The sequence below is a fragment of the Equus przewalskii genome, chromosome 23 (assembly GCF_037783145.1).
Source record: "Equus przewalskii isolate Varuska chromosome 23, EquPr2, whole genome shotgun sequence".
Classification (NCBI taxonomy): Eukaryota; Metazoa; Chordata; class Mammalia; order Perissodactyla; family Equidae; genus Equus; species Equus przewalskii.
Window position 1 is genome coordinate 3070863 of NC_091853.1, and position 20983 is coordinate 3091845.

Below are 20983 nucleotides of genomic sequence, written 5' to 3' on the forward strand. Positions count from 1 at the left end.
CAGTTCCTCCATCTATAAAATGCAAGGTAACTATATCTACCTTAAGGGTAGTGGTGAGAACTGAGTGAGGTAATGTATTGTAGGTGTTTTTGTAAATTTCCTCCTTAATAAGGACAATGATGTCTAGCATTTGGGTAGGGTCTTCTGAGTCCCCGCCCTCATGCAGCTTACAGCTTAGGTCATGAGGCCACAGGCAGAGTGGAGGGGTTTCCCTTGAACAGCAGACAGTTTTCCAAGATGCCAACTCAAAGGCATGAGCCACAGCCACTCCCTTCCGGGTCCCAGCTTCTCTGCCTCCTCCTCTTCCATCCCCAAGGGATCCCCATGTTCACCTCCTTCCCTGAGCCACTTGTGCGCCTTGCTCATATCCCCACTGCATCCAGTCCCCAAGGGAACCGTTGGCTGCTTCCTAGGAGGTGTTTAACAGTGTTACCTGGTGGCCGCTTTCCCATACAACCGAAGAAGCTGCTTTATCTCAGGCCCCCCTGTCCTCCACCCCAGAATCACAGCACCTGGGAGAAGCCCGGTGTTTGAAAGAGGGCCCAGAGACTGACTGAGGGTTCTCACACAGACTCTCAGTCCTGGCTGCACATTAGAATCGGCCCACCCCCTCCCCCTGGGTTCTCATTTAATTGGTCTGGGTGGGGCCTGGGATGAGCATAGGCCCACGCAGGGCCAGGATGGAGGCTCAGAGCTGCAAGCTCACACGAGCGCAGCCTTCCATAGGGATACAGCCGTGCCCTACAACAGATATAAACGTCACAGGCAGAGAGGAAGAGCAAACTCAAAGCCTCAGGCCTTCTGATACACTGTAACTTTTGTGTACTTCCACGTATTACTGAACTTCCCTAAGTCTCAGTTTCCTCATCTGTAAAATGGGGATAATACTACACATTTATTTGAGAGAGAAAGTGTCAAACCACATCAGGAAGTTTGAAACTAGGTAGGATTAGAGCCACCGATCTCCCTAACTTCTGGGTGTTCACACGCACAGGTAACCAGGTCCCACACGTGAGGCATCACCATTACAACGACGAGCATTTGATGAGGGGATGCATTCTGAGCAGTCACATGATTTGCCATTCAGAAGATGCTGCCTTCAAATCAGAAAAGTAGCGCTGAGGAAAACGAAGACAGAGCCTAGCAACAGCCTCCGAGCACGGGTCCTGACATGACGGCAGCCTCGTGGAAGGGGCACACACCCTATTTACAAACAGGAGAGTGATGCTCCCAGCCGAGTGCAGGATGGGAGCCGGGGCTGGGATCTGACCTCATGAGCCTTTTCCCATCAAACCTGGGATGGAACGAGCCATTCTCTAGCCCCTGCACAAGGAAGACTCAGCACATCTGAGAAGTAAGGGGATTCTGCCCCAATTCCTGACCCCACCCTGCCTTTCCCAGGCCTGACAGGTGACCCAATCCACTGGGCACAGCCCCACCACACCAGACTCCTGCATCTGGACAGACGCAGGGCAACTGTGGGCGCTGAAGCCCAGTTGCGCTGGAGCACATCTGGGTGTTGCTGGGTTGGGGTCATCGCGCAGGTGCCCCAGGATGATCAGGCCTCCCCCAGGATGGCCAGGCTGCGACAGCGTGTTTTTTAGGTAATTCAGGTTACTCCAGGGCAAAGCACCATCCCGATAACACCTGGCGGAAAAGCAGGCTGAAGCCCCCGGGGGCCCGGCCCTGTGCACACAAGCACCTACAGCGGTGGGTCTGGCACTGAGCAGTGGGGATGAAGGGGGAGCCCTGCCTGCGGCCCACAGTTGTTCACCGGCAGCAGGAAGGGGCCAGTCAGCATGCTCACTGAACCCCCACCACAAGCTCGGGGTAGCTCAGGATGGCCAAGGGCCTGGCTGAGCTGGGAGCCTGGATTCTGGTTGTTTCTCAGCCCCCTGTCATCACACTGTCATACCAGGTAGGCACCGATGCAGCGGGCCAGCAGGTTACAGCCTCACAAGAAAACCACATCTCCCAGGAGGTGAGGGATTGACCCAACAAGGGCTTAATGCCAGCGGCCCCTCCCCTTTGAGAGTCTCCCCAGTGGAATGCGGCAGCCTCTGTACTCGGCTTCCTGTCCCACAGATTGGACCATGTGGCTCACTGAGATGACATGCAGGAGGGGGGCCAACGTGTGGGACACCACTGCCTCATCATCCTTAGGTCTCCTTCGCTACTTCCTTCAGAGAAGTCTCCACATCATCCTTGTTGGAAACCTGCTCTATCTCATCTGCAGGGAAAACCTTCATGCTGCCCTGGGTCACAGCGGAGAGGGCAGTGGACAGCTCCGGGGACTGAGACCTCGGAACGACCCTGTCTCCCATCCACCTGCACCGTGTTCTTGGCGGAAGTGAAAAGATGGGCAGACAGAGCACCTTCCTCCCCGGCACACTGGTCCCGCTGGTGGGGGCATCGGCTCATGACCCACCTGGATGAACAGCCTCAGGTAGAGCGTTGTCACGCTCTCGCCCAGCGGCTCGAAAAGCGCCTCGGTGAGGGGGGCGTTGTCCCCGGAGCCCTGGCCCCTGGACCTGCCACCCATCCTGCAAGCCGAGGGCTGCGCCACAGCCCCAGGGTGGCGCCCTGCGCGGTGCTCAGGCGGTGGGTCGTGAGCCCCGGCCTCAACCCCTCAGCCGCTCTGCTCCGCCGGGAGCTGGGGCACAACTTCCCCATGGCGCCACCCGCAGTTTTACTTGAAGCATCATAAGCTGGAGCCCTCCTACCCTGTAGCTGGAAACCTGGAACAGCCCATGTGAAACGTCCAGAGGGGACTCCAGGAGCAACCAGAGACGGATCAGAGTATCTATCCGTACGGTTAATTGCGTCTAAAAATGTCATGTCTTATTAGTGAGAGTGAGCCTAGTCATCTCTATACACCCTTTTGTCATCTTCATGAAAGCCCTGAGTTCAGGAAGTTTCATGGCACTGACCATTAACAGGAAGATTCCGGGACCCCAGAGGGCCTGGGGGAGGCACCTGCTGTTACAGAATCTGGCTTCTCTCGGTGAGGTGTATTTGAATTGTATTGTGTGTCCCTCAGCCAGGCTGTGAACTTCTGAGACCAGGGAAAACAGGTCTTAATCAACCTGGTCCTGCCATAGCCGGAAGCTGCAAGTATACACTGGTGCCCGTCTCCCCTCCAGCCAGCCTACTCCTCCAGCACATCCTGCTTAGGAGCAGGGCATCTGCAGAACCTCTCACATCCAACTCCTGTAGATACTGCTCCTGTGCCTGATGGAGTTGATTCCCATGGAAGCCCAGAAAGTAGGCAGGCGGCTAGTACTGGGCCCAATTCACAGGTTGATAAACTGGGACCAGAGGAATAACGTAACTTCCCCAAGGACACCTGCAGCTTAGTGGTAGAGCTGGATGGGATCACTGGGTCTCCTGATTCCATGTACTTATCTTACCTCTGCCTCAGGTGCATCTCATCTTTGGGGACAGGACACAGAGTTTGCACCCAGCTCTCAGAGGCTCACAGCCGTTACTGTTTGCTGGCTTTTGACACTTAGTCACAGCGGCTCGTGAACTTTTCACCTGTGACCCCTCCCCTACAGTCCTGGAAAGCACAGTGATGCATTTTGAGTTCACTTGCTTATTTCCCTCCTCACCCAGCTCTAGACCGCCTGAGAAGAGGAAGGAACATAGGCCTTGGAGCCAGAAAGACTCAGATGCAAATTCTGAATCTGCCTCTCGCTGGCTCTGTGTTGGGGGACAGCTTTCCTAGCCCCCTGAGCTTCAGAGCCCCCATCCGCAAAAGGGGTTTAAGAAGACTGACTTCACAGGGTAGGTACGCAGATAAAATGAGAGAGTGAGGGGGAAGTGTCCTGCACGGTGGCACATACTGAGCCCACGGGTCTCCAGTGGCCTCTCTGCCACCATAGAGGCTCCGTGGGTACAAAGAGCAGGAGGAGCAGACCAGGCCTTCCCACCTGTCACCCCTTCATGCCAAGGTTGGGGACAGGACCTGGTCAGGTTCCTTGCTCATGATGGAGATACCCACCTTTCAGGGTGTACAAGGATGAAGTCAGACAATGAATCTGCACAAAGTGCCTGCACATAGTAGGGGCTCAATAGTGTGTGGGCATTGTGAGTGCTCCTGGCTTCACGAAATGATAATGGGGTAACTTACATTGGCCCCCGGCATACAGTTTAGAGATTGGCCCCCTGTGTACAGTTTGGAGAACTCTTTGCCCTGTCCTAATAAGTCAGGATTATCTGACTTAATCCTCGATTCTATTTTGCAGATGAGGAAACTGAGGCTCAGAAAGGTCACTCAGCAAGAAAGTTCCTAAGTGCATCTGATGCAAAGTCCCTTGTCTCTCCCCTTTATCCCATTGCCTCTGGGGTTCCTCTCAGCCAGAGAGCTTTGCAGGAATTTCTTCTCTGGCATCTCTAGCCTCTGCTTGAATATCTTGGGTGACAGGGAGCTCACCACCCATCAATCACTGGTGGAGAGCTCTAACTTTCAGGGTTTTAAAAAAGCAACTAGGTCCCAGTTCTGCCTTCAGAAGCACAAAGAACACAGATTCTCCTCCTTCCATGAGGCAGCCTTTAAAGTCCCACCCGTGTCCAGCTTGTCTCCCCCGTAATAGGAAGCACTTTAGCATCACAGCAAGAACATAGAGAACCTGAGTCCAAGGCCTGGCTCTGCTGCTGAACTAGCTGTGTGACCACAGGACAATCTCCCAGTGACCTCCCAGGGTGTGTGGCACTTAAAGGGGATGGGCTTGCTACCCGGTAGGCTCTCAGTACAGAGGCACTGACAGCATCAATATTAACCATAAAGCCCACAATGTGGGTAGGATGGCCAGCCCCCAAGCCCCGCCCACCTTTTGCGTCCCAACCTTGTTCCCAGGGTCCTGCAGCTGCCCAGCCCCCCACCAGGCTCAGACACAAGTGGTGATGACATTGCAGGCTAAGAATTCAGAAAACAGGAAGTCACGTGCTTAGGAAGGCAGTGGCAGCAGCTCTGGGGTGCCTGTGGTGTACTGTGTGTGATGCCCAGCCCACTGACCACCGCCCCAGAAGCACCCAGACCTTCCTCAGGTGGTTGCTCCCTTTCATTGAGCGACTGACCTTCCCTGCAGCAGGAAAGATATAGGCTGGATGCAGGTAATAATGAGAACCACTGGCTGAAGATTTATTTTGTGTCAGGAAGCACATGGGAGTTTGCTCATTTCATCCTTACGGCAACTGTGACTTTACAGCTGAAGAAAGTGAGACTCAGAGGTTAAAGCCAGGGTTGAACGCAGGCCTGTTTGGACCTGTTGTCCAGATACCATTTGGTCCAAATCCTAACCACCATTTGGTACTGCCCTTGACAACTTACGGTCCTCGGGGCTGGGGAGGGGTCTCCTCACCAGGCCGTGGAGTCCTTCCTTATCGGAGGACCGCACCATGTTAGCAGGTGATACCCTGACTCTACGCTTGGCCTTCTTTCTCTGAGGGGGCAGGGGGCTGAGAGGCCCCTAGGGAAGGATGGCCTGCCAGCGAATGTGAGGCCAGGACGCACACTGGCCAATGCCCATAGAGCTGACCCACCTGGAGACTCCCTGATCACCTTGACCTGCAGAACAAGTCCGTACAATTTACTAGTGCCATATAATTTATTGCTACTCACTTTAATTTGCCACAGCCTGCTCAACTCCACTTCCTCAGTGTTGCATTTCAAATGCTCGTGTTTCATTGTAAAGCTAATCTCTGGGCACGGCGAGCTACAATTATGTATCCTCATAGACAAGGATTCCAAGGGGACAAGGGGACAACGATTCCGGGGAAGAAAGGAGGCTGTTTGATTTCTCAGGGGTAACAGGATTATGAGCAAATATTTCCATTCTTATATTTTTATTTCCATTAAACTTGTTATAATTTGTGCAATAAAATTTTTCTGTGATCACTTTTCATTTTCAAGTAAATCAACTTATTATAAAAGTGCAGGGTAACTGCAATGAGATGTCACCTCACACTCATCAGAATGGCTATAATTAACAAGACAGGAAACAACAAGTGTTGGGGAGGATGTGGAGAGAAGGGAACTCTCAGACACTGCTGGTGGGAGTGCAAACTGGTGCAGCCTCTACAGAAAGCAGTATGGAGATTCCTCAAAAAATTAAGAATAGAAATACCGTATGATCCAGCTATTTGACTTCTGGGTATTTATCCAAAGAACATGAAAGCACGAATACATAAAGATACATGCAACCCTATGTTCACTGCAGCATTATTCACAATAGCAACCTAGGTGCCCATCAAGGGATGAATGGATAAAGAAGATGTGGTATATATGCACAATGGAATACTACCCAGCCATAAAACGATGAAATCTTGACATTTGCGACAGCATGGATGGACCATGAGGGTATTATGCTAAGTGAAATAAGTCAGAGGGAGAAAGTCAAATACCACATGATTTCACTCCTAAGTAGAAGATAAAAACAACAACAAATAACAGATAAACACAGAGATACAGAGATTGGATTCATGGTTACCAGAGGGAAAGAGGGGCGGGAGGAGGGCGAAAGGGGTGACTGGGCAATGCGTGTGTGGTGATGGATTGTAGTTAGTCTTTGGGTGGTGAACATGATGTAATCTAGACAGAAATGGAAATAGAATGATGTACACCTGAAATTTATATAATGTTACAAACCAGTGTTACCTCAATTAAAAAAAAAGTGCAGCAAAGTAGAAAAAGTCAAAATCATCTATAATAACACACGCAAACACAGCCACTATTAATAAGATGGCAGATTGCCTTCCAAGGTACTTGTTATTTATAAATTGTAATAATTCTCCATAAAAAAATTTCCCTGAAAAAAATCTGCTTTTTCAGTTGATATTACATTATAATTTAATATTATATTTTCGTGTTATTTCATATATTCATATTTCATGTTACTTCATAGTTTTGCTAATTATCCTTTTTCATGGTTGCATAATAATCCTCCCCCTATTTATTTAACCATTTGCCACTTATGGTCATTTGTTTCCAATTTTTCACCACTGTAAGTAATTCTGTGATGAACAGCTTCATTCCTAAAGTTTTTTACAGGTTTAGAATTCAGTTGATAATATTTTGAAAAATGAAAACTAAGACAACCAGTCTGAGATAAAATTCAGCTAAAGATACAAGTAGGCAATTCTTAGAGGAGGAAAAACAAATTGCTTACAAACATATAAAAAGACACTCAGTCTCACAACTATCAGGGAAATGAAAGTACACAATGACAAGGAGATGGATCCGGTTGTTCACGGGTGGTCAGAAGGCCTCAGCTGTGAGGACACGTGGAGGGAGGACACTCCTGGCAGAGGAAGAGCAGGCACAAAGTCCCTGTGGTGGACCAGGCTTGGAATATCTGAACAGCAAGGAGGCAGATGTGGCCAGGAAGGCATGAATGAGGGAGAGTGCTAGAAGATGCGGTTAGAGGGTGACGAGCAATTGGGGGCATTAGTGAGACCCTCCTTGGCCAGTGCCTTTTACTCTGAATGAGATGGGAGCATTTGCAGAGGTTTCTCCTCTTACAACAAATATACATTATTTTTGTAATTTCAAAAGTATAAATAAAATTAAAAAGAAAACAATTAAACCCATTTGGAATAAATTTGGTTCACCATTGCCTTGGGCCTCTGGGTTGACTACAGATGCCAGGTGAGCTGCAGGACAGGCCTCAAATCCAGAATACACTGCAGGGCGCTCCCTGGTCTGCGTGCCTCCCCCGAAGGCAGCAATCTTGGTCTCCTTCTGCCCTCGCCCCATAAACCAAGCTGTGGTTTCCACCCAGAAGGTTGTTTTATTTCTCCTGAAGGGATGGCGAATCCATTCATTCTTTTGCTCTTTCATCATTTATTAACACATGTGACCACCAAGGCTCTGTTCCTGTTATGGGCTGAACTGTGTCCCCCAAAATTTATAGGTTGAAGTCCTAACCCCCAGTCCCTCAGAATGTGACAGCATTTGCAGATAGGGTCTTTAAAGAAGTAATTAAGGTCAATTGAGGTCGGTAGGCTGGGCCTGGATCCAATGCGAGCGGGTCCTTACAAGAAGAGCAGGACACAGGCATGCGCAGGGAAGACGCGGAGAGACAGTGGCCACCTACAAGCCAAGGGGAGAGGCCTCAGAAGAAGCCACCCTGCCGACCCTGGATCTCAGACTGCCAGCCCCAGAACTGTGGAAAAATAGACATCTATTGTTTCAGCTGCTCTGTCTGGGACGCTTTGTTCGGGCAGCCCTAGCAAGATAAGACAGTTTGCTTTTCTAAAAACAGCCACCATAATTCCTGACTTCTGGGCAATTGTAAGGAGGGTGCTCATTTCCTGTGAGCAAGGACTTAGCCCAGGGCCTGTCACCTAGCAGGTACTCCGTGCGTGGCAGTGACCATCGCTACTAGGAGGTGCCAGGCGCTGTGCCAGGCAGCGAGGAGCACAGACCTGGCCTCACGGCTGAGCAGGCAGGTGAGTAAACAGCTCGCCCACCGAGAGATGTGCAGGATGCCGAGAAACACAAGGGAGACGGTGCCCGCGGCCACGCCCTGGGAGTGGAATAAAGACACGCGAGGGACCTTCAGTGAGCAGACTGCATGCTTTGGGGCCCTTCCACTCACTCCGCCTTTCCAGCAGCGCCTCAAGTCCAGGGGACAAGTCTCTCATTGTAGCAGACAGCACTTGCTATGTGCCAGGCACAGTATGAGCAATATATACATACAGAGAGCGAGAGAGCAGCATATATATATATACATATCGAGAGAGAGAGAGAAAGACTCATTCCTCTTCTCCATGCCCGCTTGGACGCACGGCTTTCCTGCCTGATTCCAGGAATCGACGCTGTAACCGGCAGGTCACTGCAAACATTTGCTTCACACTTTCCGTTTGCAAACGTTCTATTTTCTCGATTTTGTGCAAGCCTGACAACAGTGAGGTGAGATAAGCTGGGCAGATCTGATTTGCTCCACTTTGCAGATAAAGAGCCTGAAGGTCAGGGAGATGAAGTGACTCTCCTGAGGCCCCGAGGCGCCTACATAGCGGAGCCCAGATGAGAGGCGAGGTCCCGCCAGGCCTTTGTCTTCTTACACAGCACTCAGCCCTTGCATCACGCTCTGGAGCATCAGCACCATTTAAAAAAAGAGCCACTCCAGAGCAAACCCCTTCTGGCAAAACGCCAGGCGGGATTTTGCCATTTCTCTGAGCCTTTATTCTGCAGACAAACCCTCACAGTATGTATGCAGAGATATATGTACAAGAGTGTTTACCGCATCATCTGCAGGAGCAAAAAAAGGAAAACAACGTAAATGTCCACCAACTGGGAAAGTGATAAACAAATTTTGGTATATTCACGTATAGCAGTTCAAAAAGCAAAAACACAACAGGTGATTCTATACGCGCTGCTGTGGAAAGATCTCCAAGATAATTAGGTAAAAAAAGCAAGCTCTAGAGCAGTGTGTATATTATTTGTGTATAAAAAAGAAAAGACATCTTATGCAGGCTGCACAAGTATACTCATATATACTCAAAAATTTATCTGATAGAGGTTCTGTTGGGAGGATGGACAAGTTCTGGAAGTCGGGAGAATTTGACTGACTTCCTACTTTGCACCTTTTTGTGCTTTTGAAACTCTAACCATGACAGCATATTACATTTATAATACTAAACAACCCAAACAAAAACAAATGCGCATCCTTAAATCAAACACGGCGTGTGTGGCACAATTCTAGGCAGAGCGGAAACTGGGGGCACAGGGACTCGTCCACCCAGAAAAGCACCTTGGACTGGGCTGTGACTCAGTACATTTCTGGTGCTGACTTGCTGTGGAAGCATCTCCAATACACGGAAACTTGCACTATAAAGGCATTTGGGGGATAGGATTACAGTTATCTATGGACACAAAAACCATGACTGCTGGTAAATAGCATGATCACTGTTGCTGTTATTACTTCCCAGCGCTGCAGGAATGAGATGATTTCATATGCAAGCCCTTCTTCCCCCGCCCCGACAGGAGCACCAGCCAAGGGAGCCAGCAGGTGAAGGAAGATGGAAGCAGCGCTGACCCGCAGCCCCGCCCAGCCGGTGCCCCTGCACGCAGGAGTCAGGCACCCTAGAGGCCAAGCCGGTCTCTGGGCATCCGGAGTGGAACTGCCTGGGTGACCCAAGGGAGACCATGGGGTGGAAGGAAGCCAGGGGTGCAGCCCTCACCCGTCCTCTGGGAACCGTCCTGCCGCCCCAGGCTGTTGCCGGACGCCCCTACAGCCAGGGGCTCCCCAGCCCAGGGCGGTGCCTCCTCCGCCTCTGCGCGCGCTGCGCACGGCTTCTCCCGCTGCAGGACACAGCGGCAGGCCCGGGGCAAGGCACGGGACGAGGCCCCGCTTCTCAAGCTCAAGGCTGGGGGCAGGAAATGCTATTTAGATTTTAAATCAGACATCGATACGCCATGGGATAGAGGCAACAGCTCACTGGGCTGGTAGAGAGGCGAACCTGAGCCTTCGGGGGGCCAGCTCCCTTGCTCCGGTGCTGCGCCCCTCAGAGAAAGGGAGAAGGACGGCTCCGGCTTCTCCCGAGGTGGACACGCTCGGCTCGCCCCTGACCCCCGCCACCCAGGGTCTGACTCGGGGTGGGCTCCTGCCCAGGCTGTCAGAGCCCACAGTGGTGCACTCAGGTGTACCCCCACCCCACCCCCAAGGTCACCAACCAAATCCACGAAGGACAGCCCTCCCAAGAGGGAGAGGAAACCTGGGCCCGGGGAAGGGGCCCTGAGGCCCTGCCTCCCCACGCAGCCAGGGTGGGCTGCAGCCGGCCCTCCGGCGGTGCGGTTACAGGAGCTGCAGCCCCTCCCCTCTGTCCCGCAGCTGGCTCCCCGCTTGCTCGGGGCTTCCTGCCGAGCGCCGCCATCCCAGCCGGGTTATCGCCAAGATCTCCATCTGAACGCTCACACACCCTCCGGGCCGCCCCCACTTGCGGTCCCTTTCCCCCCACCGCACCGCCCCCGGCCCTCCGCTGAGAAGGCGCCCGGGCTGGGAGTTCTCAGGGGTGGCTGGATCTGCAGCGGGCTCAGGGGCCGGGGGTCGGAGGGGCTGTGTCCCAGACGTAAGGGAGAACCATCCGAGGGGCCCCATGGGAGGCAGGGTCCAGAGCAGACCCTGGGTCGTCAGGCACACGCTCACACGTGTCCACAGCTGCCCGGCCGTGAGGACAGGCGCTGCTTCCCTGACCCACAGGCCCAGGAGACAGGAGCCTGCCAGCGCTGGGCCTCAGCTGCCAGCACTCCTCCCCCAGCGTCAGAGAACAAGGAGGAAGCACAGGGGTCTCTCTGTTCTCCCCAGGGGACTCCAAATGTCGTCAAAGCTGCCACTCGGCTTAGAGAGCTGCTTTCACATTGGAGCCCAGGCACCCAGGCGGGGCTTCCCCTGCGGGCGCCCCGAGAGGGCAGAGCACTGCGTCTGCTGGTGCCGTGCTCTCACCCACCCCACCCGGAGCCAGGGGCCTGGTGAAGAGGGGCGAGGCCGACCTTACACCTGTTAGAATGGCAAAAATATCCAAAACCAAGAGTGACAAATGTTGGAGAGGCTGTGGAGAAAAAGGAACCTTCATACACTGTTGGTGGGAATGCAAACTGGTGCAGCCACTATGGAAAACAGTATGGAGATTTCTCGAAAAGTTAAAAATAGAAATACCTTATGACCCAGCCATCCCACTACTGGGTATCTATCCTAAGAACCTGAAATCAGCAATTCCAAAAGTCCCATGCACCCCTATGTTCATCGCAGCATTACTCACAATAGCCAAGTCATGGAACCAACCTAAGTGCCCAGCAACTGATGATTGGATAAAGAAGATATGGTGTATGTATATACAATGGAATACTACTCAGCCATAAGAAAGGACAAAGTCGTCCCATTCACAACAACATGGAGGGACCTTGAGGGTATTATGTTGAGTGAAATAAGCCAGACAGAGAAAGAAGAACTCTGTATGACCCCACTCATAGGTGGTAGTTAACATATAGACAAAGAACTGATTGGTGGTTACCAGGGGAAAGGGGTGCTGGGGGGAGGGCACTAAGGGTGAAGTGGTGTACCTACAACATGACTAATAATGATGTACAACTGAAATTTCACAAGGTTGTTAACTTTCATAACCTTAATAAAAAAAAAGAGAAAAAAAGAAACAAAAAAAAAGGGGAAAAAAAAGAAACAAACAAACAAAAAAGAGGGGCGAGGCCAAGGGGACGGCAACTGGGGGTCTGTCTGGTTTTCTCTGACTTGTGCTAATCAGGTTCCATGACAGGGTATTTATGAAAAATACAGATGCAGAGAATTTTGACTTAGAAGGACAGAAAAAGTTGGTAGAGCTGGTTGCTGGGTGAAGAGGGGTTTCTTTGCTCCCATCGGCCTGCAGCAGAGGCAAAGTCCTCAGCAGCTTCCCCAGCTGGTCTGGGTCCTGTGTCAGAATCAGCCACTAGCAGCTGAATGAGAGTCTCTGAAGGCGGCCAGGGGTCTGCCTGTTAACACTCCCCCAGGTACCCGGGGACCCTGCCCTTTGGGACCATTGCCCTCTGCGCTGGTTGGGTCTGGAGGATTCCGTGAACGCATCTGGCCCCACCTGAGCACTCGCCACAGTCTGCTCCTTGAGGGAGGGCAGCCCCAAGGCTCTCTGCTGTAGACACAGCAAGCGGTTCCCACACACGCCGTCCCCTCTGTCAGAGAAACACTGAGAAAGCCACGACGTGGACGCTGCAGGTCCCCCTTGCATTCATTCCCCACGTTTCATCGTGTGGATGTGTAATCTCCCGGGGACGTCATGCCATACCTAACGTGGCTGCTTGAGGCTCTGCTTTGTTTAAAATATGCTAGCAAGGACAGTCCTGGAATTTCTTTGTCTCCTTCTAGCCTGGCTTTCTTCACATCCAGTCATTGGCTGAGGACCAGCGGGTGGGGTGCTGGGGGCTGCCCGGGAAGACCCCACACCACCTGTGCCCTGGGAGGTTCTGAACAGTGGGTGTGAGGTGCCAGCCTGGGCATGGCCAGGAGCGGGCTGGGTGTCTTGGGCACATCAGCACATCTCAGCAGCGTGCTTTGCTCCTGGCATGGAGCCATGAGCTGCTCTGGGCAAGTTAGGGGCTCGGAGCCCTTTGCTCAGGGCTGTGTGGAGATGGGATGGAGCCCTGGGCCTGCCTCAGCATGCCTTAGTCCCTGGTGCAGGGTTAGTCAGCCAAAGAGAACAAGTCCAATTCTCAAACAGACCAGAATGACCAGCGAAGGAGGAAAGAACAAACACGTGTTGCAGCCAAAATGGAGCTGGCCTCTTGCCCCTGAGTCTCTTTCACTGATTTATCCTGGATGGAGAAGGACCAAAATTGCCTCCCAACCTGGAAGGTGAGAACTGTGAGCGGAAGCCAGGGAGCCTGCCAGGAGTGAGGCCGCCTTTGTGTAAACCGCGGGCCTTCTGGAGTCTTCCCAAATGTCGCCCGCAGCTCTCCATCCACGTGCCACCTTTCCCTGCCCCTCCAGTCGTGCTCTCCAAGCCTTCTTTGCTCTCACCTTCCCCTAAGACTTCTTTCCCCAGAGCCCCAGCCCACACCGCCAGCCACTGCAGTCATTATTTGTTAGTGCAAAGAGCGCTTTCTCTGTTACTCTCATTGTGTAGAAGGGGTTCTTTCCTACCCGACTAGACTGCAGGTTGCTCGAGGCAAAGAGCATGGCTTCTAGTGCCTTTGTTTCCACCACTGTAGGAAGCCCAGCGTCAGGCGGCGCGGTGCTCGGTAACTAAATAACTGCTCAGATGACTGAGAGGCTGCCTGATTGACTGGTGGTCATTAATACTGTAAAATGCACAAGCTTTGCCCCTTACGTTTCAAAGAACCGATGAGTTGGAAAAGGCCCGAGAGATCATTTTTATGGGAGCCTGAGCCAACGCTGTCACCCAAAGTGAAATCACCCCAGAGAAATCACTTCACCCCTGGTTTCTTCACCTCCAAAATAAGTGTGTTAATGTAACAGTCTCTATGGTTCCTTCTGGCTGTGATCCAGTGTTCGAGCTAATCGTCAGGAAGAAAACTACTTAACATTTCCTAGTGAGGAACCCTTACAAAGTGTCAGGTTCCAAACATGCCCCCACCTCTCCTGCTGCCCTTACAGGCCCGGCCCTGGGGTGAGCATGACGGAGAGGAACGGGCATGGTGCAGCCTGCGAGCCCTCGAGGGAGGAAGGCGGGCAGGGCCGTGACTCACGGGGGTCCCAGGCCGTGGGCAGGCCCCCTTGCATTTGACTCAGGCCCAGGCCCTGCCATGCAGGACTGCCACCCAGGGCAGCATCCCACTGACGCCTAAACAAAGAACAGGCCGAGGTTCCCCCAGAACGGGGCTGCCACCTTCTGGGAGGGCCAGCCTGCCACCTCCACGAGACTGCGCAGCTCACCCTCCTGTTACATGCTTCAGCGTGACCAGCTTTTATCATCTTTCAAGGCTCAGCTCAAATGTTACCTCCTCTGGGAAAATTTCTGTGCTTCCTTCAGGCAGAACCAGTGTCCTTTCAGTGGGGACCGGTTTCTCTTCTAAGGGTGCCCTAACAGTCAGGAACCATGGGTTAAATTTACTGTTAAACAGAAGAGTAGCTACATTTTCAAATAACGAGTTCAATATGCTTTCCTTCAACCTTCAGACACTCATTCAGATGAAGTACCTCTAAATTAAGAAAGGGATCTGAGAGTTCATCTTGTAAAAAAAGGTACAAGAAATACAGTACTTCTCTGTGTTTCCAGCCTTTTTGGACGCTCTGTAGTGTATTTCTTGTCCTGTTTTTGCATTAACAATTGGCTTCATTGCTTTAAATTTAGAAGAACTTCCTGGTACGGTGTCTGGAGGTTGAAGAAAACCATACTGAGCATATTGTCTGAAAATGTTGTTAACGTTCTGTTTAAGAATAAGTTTATGGTAATATTTCTGACTTTGCAGATGCTGTAGTTCTTGACATATTGTTCGCTGATTATTTGATGACAGGTCTGTTCCAATTAAAAATTAAACTCCACAAGGGCTGGAATATACCTTCCTCTTTTCTGACTGTCTAGTCCCTAGCTGGTGCCAGCAGAAGTAGGTGATCAGAAGGGTTTGATGAATGAACAAATGATAAAGTCAGGTCGGTTTCGCGTGAACCCTTGCTCTGGGGCGAGCCCAGAGTGGGCTGCCTCCTTCATGGCTGTGTTTTCAACTCTCTCTCGCTAATCCCCCAAAATTTGACAAGAACAGCTAAGATGAAGACTAAGCTCTATGTCTCAGATGTGGAAAAGAAACATAAGTGAGCGTCGGAAAAGCCCGCAGCGTCCCCGCCGCCTGCTGCCCCGGCCGGCGCGTTCTTCCCGAGGCCAGGGGTCCCCGGGGTGCGCGGGGCCCGGGAGTTGGGGGAGGGGCGCGTTCCCGGGCTCCCGCGCGGGTCGCCGGCAGGGGGGCTGCGCCCGCAGGCTCTCCTGGGGGCGGACAGCCCGGCGACCTGGGCCCGGCCCCCGCGCGCGAGCCGCCGCCTGTGACGCGCTCCGTTCGCCCGGATCAAAGGCCCCACAAAGCCTGCCGCCCCTGCAGCTGCCGGGCTGGGGACGCGCTGGGGACGTGGGCGAGCGTGGGCCGAGAGCCAGCCTGCTGGGCTGCCACCTCCAATCGTGGCTCTCTCCCAGGGAGGGGGTTCGCCCTGCGGCTTCCAAACCCACCCTTCTGGGGGGTGGCGGTGAGGGGTGCGTCCGGGGGGTGAGTCTTTGCGCCTGTCACCTCTCCTCTTGCTCTCTCACTTACCCCCTAATTTGGGTCCTCAGGATGTCTCACCATGACCACCAGGGCTCAGTGAGGTCTGCAGAGCCCCTGGCCGCCCCTGCAGCGCCCCACCGCCATTCCTATTTGATTCTAAACGTAGGTTTACAAGCGTAGACAGAGATCCGGGTATCGCTGCAGAAGAGCCACCACAAGAAAATGCAGCGAAATGCTTACAGTGGTTTCATCTCTGGTTTGTGAAATTAGGAGCGATTCAAACCTTTTTCATGCCTTTCCCTAGTTTCCAAGTTCTACAATGTATTATATAAGAATATAAATTTTTGAATTGAGACAATAGTAAAAGTACACTTTTGATGCCTCCTATGAACCTCCCCCATCCCCAGCAGCACTTTAGGTCAATGAATGTCTAAGTTACTCTGCATTCTTCACGCACAGGGCAGCAGGCGCGAGGGGTAGCTGATGGGAGGCTGTTAAAGGAGTTAAAGGTGGGTTCCCGCCGAGTCACAGAGTGGCGGGAGCCAGCAGGAGGAAGGTGGGACATCTAGCATTGTATAGGTCACCCGGCCACCGTCACAGGTGGTCAGTGCAGAACCTGCGTAGAGCCCAGGTCCCCTCCCTGCCTGGTTCTCTTCAAGCCCAGGAGGCTGATGGGAGCGCATCTGTCTCTTTGTCCTGCTCAGGGCTTGATGTTCCCCTCTCACATCCCAGGACAAGGACAAGGTTGGAATTTGGGCTTGCTCTGCAGTCACAGGCCGGCGTCCTTGGAACCTCTCCTGAAATGCAGCTCTGGCCCTGTGATCACAGAAGAGGCCTGTGTGTGCCAGGCCCTGAGTCTGGCCGGGCAGCTGAACCGGTGTGGCTTAGGGAACAAAGCCTTAGCAACAGGCAGGAGGGCTGGCAAAGCTGGTGTTCTGTGGGTATCCCGAGCACGCAGATGGCAGGACCTGGACTAGGACCTGGGAGCAAATGTGTCCACACACATGCGAGCCGGTGCGAGAGGGTCTGCCAACGGGCACAGCCTGCCTCTCAGAAGTGTCTAAGCTGGAAAAGGAGGTGGAATATTCCTCTGGGACCGGGTCAAGGCCCTGCTGGGAGACGTTGGACAGGCCCTTCAGAGGGCTATCTCTGCTCCAGACCCATTTACAGTGAAGAGGCACGTGAGCCATTTCCCTACCTGGCTTCTCTCTGTAATGTCAGCAGCATATGACCAGCCAGTAGAAGGGGCCAGACCGAGCCTCCGAGCCTTCGAGCCTCCCGTCCCTGGAAAGGCCTACCCTCCCTCTTACACGGCTGAAGCCTGAGGTAGCGAGGTATGGGAGTACTTCTGATAGCCTTGGCTGACATGCTGCTGGGCAGTCCTGGCCCTAAGGACTTGGGGACTGCTCTTTGGCTTGATCCAGGTCCCTCTGGAGGATGGGCCACCCTGGCAATTGTTCCGAGCGTCTGTGTGGCTTTTCTCTGTGCCCACTGAGCATGAGCTGCTCTGGGATATTTAGCATAGCAGTGACCCTGTCCGCTCTGGTATGAGAATCATCCAGGGAATTGCAGTCAAGTCTGCAGTGTGACCTATGACCTGCGGCCAGCAAGCCTTCTTAATCCCCAGGTGGGCCAGGTACGGATGGCAAACTCAGAAACCCGCAGTTCGATTGGCTGCCCTTTATATTGGCACACCAGGATGCACCCAATTAGTAGCGCTCATTCCTGCCTCCCATCTGACTTCAAATGCCCGCAGCCCTTCGGTCTGGAAGCAGAGACCTGAAAAACTCATCACTTCTTGTTTTAAAAGGAGAAGGCAAAGGGAGAGTAACACACATACACTTAGTCACAAAACATAAGAGTCGGTTTCGTGGAGTTAGTCTGCTGGGGTGTAGAATCTAGAATCGTAACCGGCACCTCCCTTCTCTTGATCCTGCACCTCAGCCTCCGACAGGCAGGTGGGATGGGAACTGGAACTAAATTATGCTGATCTGTTAGTTGAACACCAAATCCAGAGAGTCATTACTTTGTGGAACAAAGTCAAACTTCTAAACTTAAGAAAAATAGCCCCCATTCAAATGAGTGGCTGGAATTTGACCTGAAGCTACATAGATGTATTTCCCAAAACTATTAAATTAAGGAGACTGTCAACCTCTCACCTGAATTAAAACTAGAAATTCATTTTGGCTAAAGAATTTTCCTTTTTCTGTGAATCCTAGGTCCTATAACTATAAAGGGCAATGGTCAGGGCAAAATAGTGAAGAAAAGATTAATTTGTTTGTTTTTGATGTTTTGTTTGCTGACTTAAGGAGTGCACAGCCTGGAGATAGCCCTCCCATTCATGAGATCACCAGGTACCTCAGAACTCCTGACCCTGCCTAATAAGACGCCCACCTTTGAGAACCACCTCCAACAGAGCCCCTGCAGCTGAACGTGTCCTGTGTTTGCTCGTGCATTGTTTTTCTCCAGAATGTGTCAGTCGTGGCTGGTACCAATTGTCTTTTCATTGGGCAATAAAAAAACTGTTTTTAAGTTCCTTTCCTTTAAGGAGCTTAATTTATAAATGGAAATAATGTTTATAATTTCCCCCCATGCAGATGCCGCTCTCCTTGAACAGAATCACTCTGGGACCATGCCGGCGCCCAGCGGGAAGCCCAGCTCTGCATTCCCTGGTTGTGCCATACGGAAGGCAGCTTGCTTCTTTCCCCAGCCTGCCTTTCTAACAGGCTTTCTATACACTCTTAGCTCCAAATACAGAGGCGGCCTCCCTGCTGTGTGCAGGGTTCCTAAACACCCCCGATTTCCTTCAGAGGAAGAGAAATTTAGTTCTAGTTCTGCACATCTCTAGGGGTTGGGTGCCCTGAGAAGGGCTCAGAAATAGTCTCTTTAGCAGACTGCCTGGGAGGAGCTCCTCGGGCTCAGAACTTGCTGCCTCCCACTTTGGGCAACGGTCTTGGCTCCTGAAGCAGGTAGGGGCCCAGATATCTTGAGCCCCTGAAAGCTCTTTCTCTCTTTCTCAACCTCCATCCTTTTTCTGGAGGCAGAAAGCCGGGGGAGCAGACTGAGTGAAAAAGATGGGGAAGAATTTTGCCTGTTGTTGTTCTAGCTCTGAAACACCTGGAGGTGGAGGGCGACAGTGCTGACCCCAAACAGCAAGCATCTCTGTTTTAAAGGCAAAAAGTTTTCAATTAAAGTAAAAAAGGCAAAGTACAGTTTCTGAAAAGGCTCCAAAATGGCAATATGTATCTGCAGTGTGTGCTCTGTAAAAGGAAGGTGCCCATTACTTTAGAGTGACTGGTACTATTCCCTGTCTCTTTTCTCGCTCCCTTCATTTTATTTCCTTTTTTGTTGATTTCGCTGTCTCTAGCCCCTCTCCTCTCTCTCCTTCTGTCTCTCCTCCTCAATCTCCCTCTCCACATGTCTCCTCCCCCCTCCTCCTTTCATGCCCTCATCCTTCCTTCCCTTCCAAAGACCTGTCCAGACCCGGAACCATGTGTTTACAAACCTCGAATACAGCGTTCTTGGAAGAACTCCCACTCCCACCCCACCGGGCCAGCCTCACTGCGGGACCAGCCCCTCATACACGGAGGGCGGGGGGTGGAAAGCTGCAGCTGTTCCCTCATCTTCCTTTCTTCTCCTGGAGTATTTCTCCAGCTCCTTGTAGACAGCGGCCAGGAAGTGAAAGCATTGGTTTCCCTGAAATATTTCAGGGAATTTATTTATTTCACAGTGGGAATTATTTATCTAGCCCAGGCTGCCAGAAAATTCTGAGCGTCTAGTCATTTGGAGGTCATTGATGGCTGGCCGTGCCCTCTCCATATTTCTCTCGCTGCAGTTAAAGCAGTTCTTGGAGCAGTCAGCTGGGTGATATTAACTCACTATCTCTCTTCCCTGCTAATTCGAGTGTTCAGATGATACACGGCCGGGCACAAACACACTCCTGACGGCAGTTGCCACGGAATATTGCTTTTTTGGACTTTGACACCAGCTCCAACTTTGAGAGGAATTTAAGTGATATTTACTGCATAGAAATTCCTCGTTGGAGCGCTGCTTCTCTGGCTTAGCCTCCCGACAACACACTCGATTGATTGTGGCATCAACTAGCCTGAGACCCAAACTTCATGAACTGCCCTGGGGGCTCGGGCTGTGGCCTTGGCGTTGCGGCTCAGCACGGATCTCACAAGCGGAACCAGTCACTTAGGAGCGCCTCAGATCAGACGAGGGGCCAAAGAAAATACCCTCCCCCTGCACACTTTTCTGACCATTTGCCAGGTTACCTCTGACCTCCTTCAGGAAAAGAAATCGGCTTGTCTCTGGACAGATCCAAGGTGCTAGACAGTTTCGTGTATCCAATTTAAGTGCACCTTCATGTCGTACCACTTCAGATGGTTCTTTAATATTAAAATATGGAACTAATGTTTTTGGGGAAATTTTCATGTAGAGATTACCTACAAAATCATGATTCCCCTGCCCTGCTTTTTTCTCCCTCAATTTTAAGTCACCCAAATACCAAAAATAAAGTTTAATTGATGTTCTTTATGAGGGAAAACATATGTGTGTGTAGGCATACATATATGCCTACACATACATATAGACAGACACACATAGGTACATGTGTATGTATACACATACATGTACATGTGTGTGTGTGTAGTATGTGCCATACGGCAATTTCAGTCTTCGAGGGAGGGGACTGCCAAGAAGTCTACTGAGTCATAACCGGCCAGCAGACAGACTGGGGCACCTTCATTAGGTAGCTAATGTGCAAAAGCGTCCGAAGTCTGGCTCTTGTTCCCAAAGTACTTTATCCTTTTCAGCTTCCAGGCCAGAACCCAGAGGCAACCGAAGCTTTATGGTGAATGCTCGTTGTCACGCGCTCTCACTTTTTAAAATTTATCGTGGACTCCAAGCTTGTTAACAAAGATTCACCATTTGCTCCTGGCTAATTTCCAGGTGAGCATAATCTGATTTTCAGCGGGTCTTCACACAAACACAAAGTCATAAAGCCCCAGGGCCCAGCACAGGAACTGTGCCTTGCTATTTTCCACCTTTCTTTACCACCTGAAAACTCCTGTCTCCCATTTGGAGGGTTCAAAGGACATGAATTCCATAGGGGAACTTCCCTTTGACGAATAATTTGGTTGTATTGGGCTATTACCGCCTTCTAGCCTCCTTCTCTGCCTTAGTGACTCAGAAGAGGCACTTTGCAGAGAAATAGGAAATGCAGTAAATGTTTACTCTCCCTCCAGGGGCCCTGGGCCAGGC

General features: G+C 51.7%; 1 protein-coding gene and 1 pseudogene across 6 annotated transcripts in view; both read right to left on the minus strand.

Annotated features, from left to right (window-relative positions):
• The window catches only part of CD247 (CD247 molecule), a 73199-nt gene that overhangs the window by 9423 nt on the left and 42793 nt on the right, over nucleotides 1–20983 (minus strand). Inside the window, exon 1 of one of the 6 annotated variants that reach the window (XM_070591488.1) lies at nucleotides 15767–15865. The exons of the other annotated variants lie outside the window; for them this stretch is intronic. The gene's annotated coding sequence lies outside the window, so the exon portion shown is untranslated. Of the gene's footprint in view, nucleotides 1–15766; nucleotides 15866–20983 lie in introns of those variants that run through there. 6 annotated transcript variants of the gene reach the window in all.
• LOC103551557 (mitochondrial carrier homolog 1 pseudogene) lies at nucleotides 1559–5402 on the minus strand (annotated as a pseudogene).